Here is an 8,046-nt window from a genome sequence, read left to right on the forward strand (position 1 = left end):
GGGGTGTTTCGAGAACATATATGTCTTGCATTTTAACATTGAGGTCAGTGGGTAGTTTGCCCCAAATTTAAAACCAAGAGCTCTGGGTGCTACCTCTGCAAGATTTTCTTTTCTTTTTTTTTTTTTTTAATTTTTTTTTTAACGTTTATTTATTTTTGAGACAGAGAGAGACAAAGCATGAATGAGGGAGGGTCAGAGAGAGAGGGAGACACAGAATCTGAAACAGGCTCCAGGCTCTGAGCTGTCAGCACAGAGCCCGACGCGGGGCTCGAACTCCCGGACCGCGAGATCATGACCTGAGCCGAAGTCGGACACCCAACCGACTGAGCCACCCAGGTGCCCCCATCTGCAAGATTTTCAATGGCAATACCCGAAATTCTAGGTCCACTGTGTACAATGAACCAGGTGGGGTTTATCTAGTAAGGACTCCCATAGATAAAGCTTGAACATGTCAACGTACATCGAGTCACTGCAGACAAGGAGTGTAAAAGGCTCGTACATCACTATGCAGATGGACTGCCTGTATTTTCTAAACATCTTTCCTTACCCTCCAGTAACCGAATGCTGAATTCTTACTGAGTGAGAAGCAATAACTGGAAGCTGTTGCCGTGTAAGAATTACAAGTTAAAATTGTGCAGCTTTTATAGTACAATAACTTAGACAATGAAACTACATGTGAATATCAACTTGACATTTCAGCTTGGATTTCTCAGATTTTAACATCTTCCACACTGTGCTGCTGATCTCCCCACCAGCCTCCTCCTCCTTTTTCCTACCTCTCTGATGGCCACCCAGGTGCTCAGGTCAAACACCCAGGGGGCGATTTCTACTTTTCTGTCTCACACATACTCCACATTCAACCTTTTGGTACATCCTGTCAAAATATGTCTAGCATGGGGGCACCCGGGTGGCTCAGTGTGTTAAGTGATAGACTTTCTCTCAGGTCAGGATCTCGTGGTTGGTGGGTTCGAGCCCCACATCGGGCTCTGACAGCATGGAGCCTGCTTGGGATTCTCTCTCTCTCTCCCTGTCTGCCCCTCCCCAACTTGCATTCTCTCTCTTTCTCTCTCTCTCAAAATAAACTTTTTAAAAAAATGTATGTATAGACTCTCTGGCCACATCACCAGAGTCTGACCCCATCTGTCTGTCATCTTGCAGTGACACAATCTTCTCTTATGTTGGCAAAGCATCCTAACTTCTCTCCCTGTATCCTTGCTTGTCTCCCACAGTGTACTCCTAAATTGGCACGCTGGTGATTCTATTCGAATTTAAGTTACAGCATGATGCTCTGCTGATCGAAATCTTCTTACCAGCTCATGTGAATGGCCGAGCAGGCCGTGTGCAGTCTGGCTCTCGTGCAGTGTTCTATCTCCTCTAGTCCTACGCTGGCTTGGGAGAAGCCACTCTGCCACGCTGGCCGGCTCACTATTCCCTGGACACGCAGGTGCACTCCCACTGGAGGGGCTGGGCTGGGCTGAATCATGGCCCCCAAAGATAGCCACATCCTACCCTTGGAACCTGGGAATGTTACCACGCATAGCAAAAAGGTCTTTGCAGATGTCGTTAAGAGCCTTGAAATGGGGAGGTTTTCCTGGATTATCTGGGTGGGCCCTAAATGCAATCACATATATAAGAGGGAGGCAGAAAGAAATTCTACCACACACAGAGAAGACAATGAATGGGAAGACAGACCAGAGGGAGACCCCAGGATGCTGGCCTTGAAAATCGGAATGATGAGGTCACAGGCCAGGGATCGATTCTTGTCTAGGGCTTCCAGACAGAGTGTGGCCCTGCACCTTGGTTTTGGCCCAGTGATACTGATTTTAGACTTTTGGCCTCCAGAACTGTGTGAGAATACATTTCTGTTATTTTCAGCCACCAAGTCTGCAGTAATTTGTTCCGGTGACCTCAGGAAATGAGCACAGGGACTTTGCACTTGCTGTTTGCCCCACCTGGAATGCTGGTGCTCCCATTGGCAGGACGCCCCTCCTCGTCTCTTTCATGCTTTTCTCAAATATCACTTTCATTTGAGAACTCTTCTCCCCACACTGTCTAAACTGTGACCCTCCCTAACCCTTTCCATCCATCCATTCTCTATCTCCCTCTTCTGTTGATTTAAAACAAAACAATACAAAACAAAACTAAACAAAAACCTATGTCCTATTAGCATCCACCACAGCATTATTTTGTTGTTTATCTCTCTCAGTAGAATGTAGCACCATGAAGGAAGGGATTTTTAACTTATTTGCACTATGCTATTCCCAGCACCTCGAAAAGAACCAGACATAACAAGAACTCGAGACATATTTATTGAATGTTGAATGAATAAATACAACTAAAGCATACAATATGTCATATAGGTGATTAAGTCATCAAGGCATCAGTAATGTGTTACTCTTCACTTGAAATAAACTAATTTGAGTGTGCATATCCAATGGGATGTACAAAAAATTAATGATTTAATCTAATTATTAATTGTCTAGTGCTTTGACAGGGCTAACAGTAGTATTGTCATTTTGAACTTTGGGATGACAGACAAAACAATTATTGATATTAGTTTAATTCATTTATAACATCATTTTATATGAAGAAAGGCTGAAATTACTGGAGTAAAAATACAGTTGCAATAATGTTAAAGCTCCATTGGAAAATATCAGCATGGACTTATGATTTAATGAAATATGTCTCTTCAGGCTCATCTGTTTAAGCGGTTTACGAATAGCATCACCCCCAGCACACGACTGGTCTGCAGCCCTAGCATACAGATTATGGTCTCTGATATTTCTTAAAACGGTGACCAACGTGTCTGATATGTCCGAGTGAAGTAAGAAGTCTATTTAAAAATTAGGTATCCTCCTTGAGGGTAGGTAGATTTAGGGTCCCCCCCTACTTTTGGATAAATGGCATTGTTAAGATTATAGTGCCAGGAAAAATGATATTCTAGAACTATAACTATAAAAGTCATTCCAAGAAGCTATGAGTATTCAAATTCCCCTTCAATCCCAGCGTTTGAGGGGTACCTTCATGGGCAGGTCATGTATGTATGTGTCCCTCTCTGCACTACTGTTCATCCAAGCACGTCTTGGATATTACATGAATCTTTGTTGCTATGAACTGAATGAAATTCACACCTATTGTACTTCTATAATGGGCAAATCTATACACAATGGGGTCTGTGGAGATTTATTATATGGTTCTTGTCTTACTGGAATTCACAGTAAGTCTAAATTGTAAAGGATACACACAGTAAAGCCTTGCCGCTATTCATTCATTAAACAAGATAATACTCAGTGCCTACTATGAGTTTGAGGTTTTGTTACTCACTGGAGAAAACATAAAAGATGAAGAAGACAGTCTTGCGGAGGGATGTAATGACAGCATGGCAGGTGCTATAGAAGATGTGTGTCCAAGGTCCTAGAACATTTACCGACAGCTTACTATTGCCAGATGCTGTCTCTCATACTTTTCTTCTTTCACCTTCTTTGCTCATCTGCCTAATACCTTTCTCAGGGTAGGGGCATGATGGTTTCTCTAGGCCTCTTTCAGTTTACGATCTATGACCATCTTAATGAAAATGTTCAGAAGGCCTATTGCTAGATTTGGTACTTTGGGACAATCTAAGCAATGGGGAAAGGCAGGGATTATACCCATTTTGTTTTACATTGTGTAATAGATCATACATACAGAAGAGTACAGAAAACATACATATACAATTTAAAGAATTATGCAATGCAATGGAAAACTGCATAACACATACCTAGTCAGAAAAATCTTTGCCAGCCCTCCTATCCATAATATGTAATAATCTCCTATCACCTCTCCCCCCTCCCCACAGAGATAACTACTATCTTGACATTAGGACAATCATTTTCTTGGTTTTTAAAAAATATATGTCATGGAGCCCCTGGGTGGTTCAGTCAGTTGGGCAGCCGAGACTCTTGATTTCGGCTCAGGTCGTGATCTCAAGGTCGTGAGATTGAGCCCTACAGGGGGCTCTGCACTGACAGCAGAGAGCCTGCTTGGGATTTTCTCTCCCTCTGTCTCTGCCTCTCCTTCTCCCCCACTCGCTCTTTCTCTCTATAAACAAACAAAATATATGTCATATATATAACTACCCTGTACCATAGAAGCTGTTCAACTCCATTGTTCCAGGCAGTGCCCATTCATTGTCCAGGTGGGTGCTGTGATGGATTTTATTGTTGTTTATAAGAGTCAGTTGTGGGGGATAAGCTTAGGAATTCCCCAGGCTTACACCAATGGGTTAATAAGGCATAAAGAAACACAAAGTCATAAAATGCTCACACCCGAGTTTGGGTAACCAGATTGGCACTCCAAGAATAAGAAGGCACAAAGGTGCCAAGAATAGGGAGGTGCAAAGGCACCCCAAAATAGGGAGGGGGTGCTGAAACCCCCAAAATAGAGAGAGGCAAAGGCCTGAAATCGAATTGGCACAAAGGTGCCATACACATAGGAATAACAGGATTAGATATTCAGGGTGAAAGCACCCCAAGTTTAGTACTACAGCAGAAAGCTGCTCTCATAGGAGAATAGGGCCAGGTCAGGTAAATTGGTGAATTGGACTTTGGACCGCTGAGCTGCTGGCAAAGCAGCCCGGAGAGGAGATGGTTAACAAAAGAAAAGGTGTCCTGTCAACACTGTGGTTATTCCCCCATCTGTCTCATCCCCTAGGCTGGCAAAGATAAACAGGCACAGCGCCTCCTGTCTGCCGTTAACGACCATCTACCCATCTGCCCAGTGTCTGGATTTTGTTTTATATTGAGCCAGACCCCAAACACTGTATATCTTCAAAACCCCCTTTTCCCCTCTCACATCCACAATTTAATGTCCCTAGTTTCTTTGTCTCTTTGTACACGCCCATCACGTTTACAAGACTTCTGATCTGAATAAATACAGGGCAAGGACCCTTATTCGGGGCTCTTGTCTTTTTCCTGGACATTAGCCATCTCTCTTTTTAATCCTGCATCCGCTCTTTTGTTAGACAAAAGAGAACTTTAGACTTAGAGTCTACAACAGTCAGTGCCGCTCCCTAAAATGCCCTCCACACTCCACCTTTGCCAAGATATATTTCCCTGCGCCATTGCAGACTTGGCTGTATGATTTGCTTTGGCCAATGGAACGTGAAAGAAAGTGGTGAATGTCATTTTAGAATGGAAGCTTTAAGAGCTGGCATGAGCTCCTCATGCTTCCTTATCACTCTGTCATGATACATGGGATTGTCACAGCTATGGCTGTATTGAGCCTCAGCTCATCAGAAACTGCCAGGTTCTCTGAGTATAGCTAAGGAACATTGACGGAGGCCCTCATCTTAGACAGAAGTCAGCATAGGCTTCATCTGCTGAAAGTTATCTCCAGACCCTCTGAGTTTGACTGTCTCCTTTCAGCAGAGAATTCTATAGTCTTTCTTCCTGAGCCACTAACTTGCTTACTCAACCCCTATTATCTTTTCTTTTCCTAGCAGGGAGCACTCTCTGCTCCCACCCTACTCTTTTTATGAATGTACTTGACATACATAGTGTGACAATTGTGCATGAAATTCTTGCCTCGGATAATAAGGCCCTGAAAACAGTGACTGTAGATATGGCCGCCCCTAATACAGACTTCGGGGTGCCTGAAGCTTAGAAGCTGGACCCTTGAATTCCAGCAGGAAAAGGAGCTGGACTGCCTGCAGTTGTTCTGCATATAAAAGCAGCACAAAATAGTCCCTGGAAGTAGCTTCACTATATCCCCTGAGAGCTGTGTACCATTCTGACCATGGGAACACCCCCAGACTCAGAGTCAGCCCCCACTCAGAACGTGGAGTTTGGGCCGTGCTGCCTCCAAGTGCTGCATCCTGGGGATGGGGAGGCCTTGCTAACCACTCTTGAAGAAGATTCCCTGGGAACCTTGGATTTGTTCTCTAGCACCTTCCATGGATCTTTGAATTGTGGAGGGATAGGGGAAGACAGGACATAGCTTGCATTTCCCCTGGATTTATTGCTTAGTTAAGACATATCCTGAACCACGAACTCGGTTTTATTTAACCTTCTTTTTTTCCTTTGGCCCTCAAACGCCTCTGGAACATTTTCCCATCAGTAATAATGTCTGGCAATGACAAGGGCTTTTCCTGGGCCTGGAGTGGGTAGAGGGGGTATATCCCCCACTCAAGACTCTATTGAAATCTCTGGGATAAGGGTTACTTATAGTTAGTTTCCAAAAACCCGCGAGTGATGTCTACTTGAGGGCAAGCTGAGGGCAAGCTGAGAGCAGGCCCAAGCTAGCACAGCCCCCTTCCCCAAGGTGGGGTATGTGTGACATTCCTCAGGCACTCCTGGCTGCCCAAGAACAAAGGAAAGGAAAGAAAACAAATGGCTAACTGACAGAGATCACAGTCATGCAGGACAGGAGTTTCCATCAGTTTCCAACGCTTTAGTAAATTGCAAGTAAAAGGCAATCTTATCAATAGCCTAATCTCCAGAAGCTCAGTTTCCTGGAGCGCCTCATATCACCCTCTCCTCCATCGTGATGTGAGGAACAAAGGCAAGATGAAAATGGCAGGTAAAATTCAATTTCTTTACAATCTGCAGCCTGTTGACAAATATTTAAGGCAAATACAGAGTAGAACATTTCTCCAGGAACCCCCTACCGTCCTACTGTTAATGCCTTACTAGAGGGAAGACAACCTTAGCTTGACAACAGCAAGGCCTCAAGTATCTTAGGAGTCCTCTTTAGCATATCAAAGTCCTTCTGGATGCCTCCCTTTTGACTTTACCTCCCCAACTCCAAAATATATAACCTGTCAGTCTTCACAACCCCAGTGCAGCTCTTTCTGCCTAAGGGTCCTATTCCCGTGCTTAATAAAATCACCTTTTGCACCAAAGAGGTCTTCAAGAATTCTTTCTTGGCCCTTGACTCCGGACTCCCACCACTCTAAAACCCCGCCATACTCACCTCCCCAACTCTTTATTACTTTTATATTTTAGACTCTGCACTGTCATCCCCTGTGTTATTCACATAGGTAACATTTCAGTAATGAACATTTTGCAAAAAGTATTTTTTTAAAGAATTTTTTAAATGTTTATTTACTCTTGAGAGTGAGAGACAGAGTGAAAGTGCGGGAGGAGCAGAGAGAGAGCAAGACACAGAATCTGAAGCAGGCTTCAGGCTCCAAGCTGTCAGCACAGAGCCCAATGCGGGGCTCGAACTCACGAACTGTGTGATCATGACCTGAGCCGAAGTCAGTTGCTCAACCAACTGAGCCACCCAGGCACCTTGCAAAAAGTATTTGTTAATATGTATTGACTCACATTCCAAGTTGAAGAGGAGACTGGTTCTTTTATCCCTCTCCCCTTGGCCAATTTTTTTGCAAAATACAGGTGCATAGTAATTTATTTTATAAAGGAATAAAAATTCCTTTATAAAAGTTATTATCTAAATTAAAAATACAGCAGTAACGTATAATGAAACTGCCAGTGCGTGATGTGGCCACAGCTGTACACATTTTTACATTAGTGAGCTCTTAATTTGTGGCTTCTGGAGCAAACCAGAGCCATTTGCAGAAAATTGAGGTAATATCTGTGTTCATTGGTTGTATCGTAAGCACGGTTTTTTTTCTTGAGAGAAAACAGTGCTGTTGTATAGAAAGATGAATTATATTGGTCTCTGCCTAGAGGGCTCCCATTCTAAATTAAACCTGATGCTAGGCCTAAGGGGATTGCATCATTTGGGTAAAAACAAACAGATGAACCCGGACAAGTCTCACCCTCTATCTTTTTGGTTTTCCTTCTTTGTCATTTGTTCTGGCAACAATGGCACAATATTTTTCAGATTCATTCCTGGCAGGTGGCTCCAGGCTGGGCCATAAGCTCCTCAGTTCATTCAATTCCTGGGAACTCACCTGTCCTCTGACCTGTCTCAGCTCCGCTGGCAGCTGGCCCTGAGGAGGTGTGAGCGGCCCTACTAAAGCTTCGGCCAGGTCATTTCCCATTTCTGAGCTTCAGATTGTTGCATCCACACGACTCCTGAAACAGAATGCTACAGGCACCAGTG

Source organism: Panthera uncia, chromosome C2 (genome assembly GCF_023721935.1).
Source record: "Panthera uncia isolate 11264 chromosome C2, Puncia_PCG_1.0, whole genome shotgun sequence".
NCBI classification, from domain to species: domain Eukaryota; kingdom Metazoa; phylum Chordata; class Mammalia; order Carnivora; family Felidae; genus Panthera; species Panthera uncia.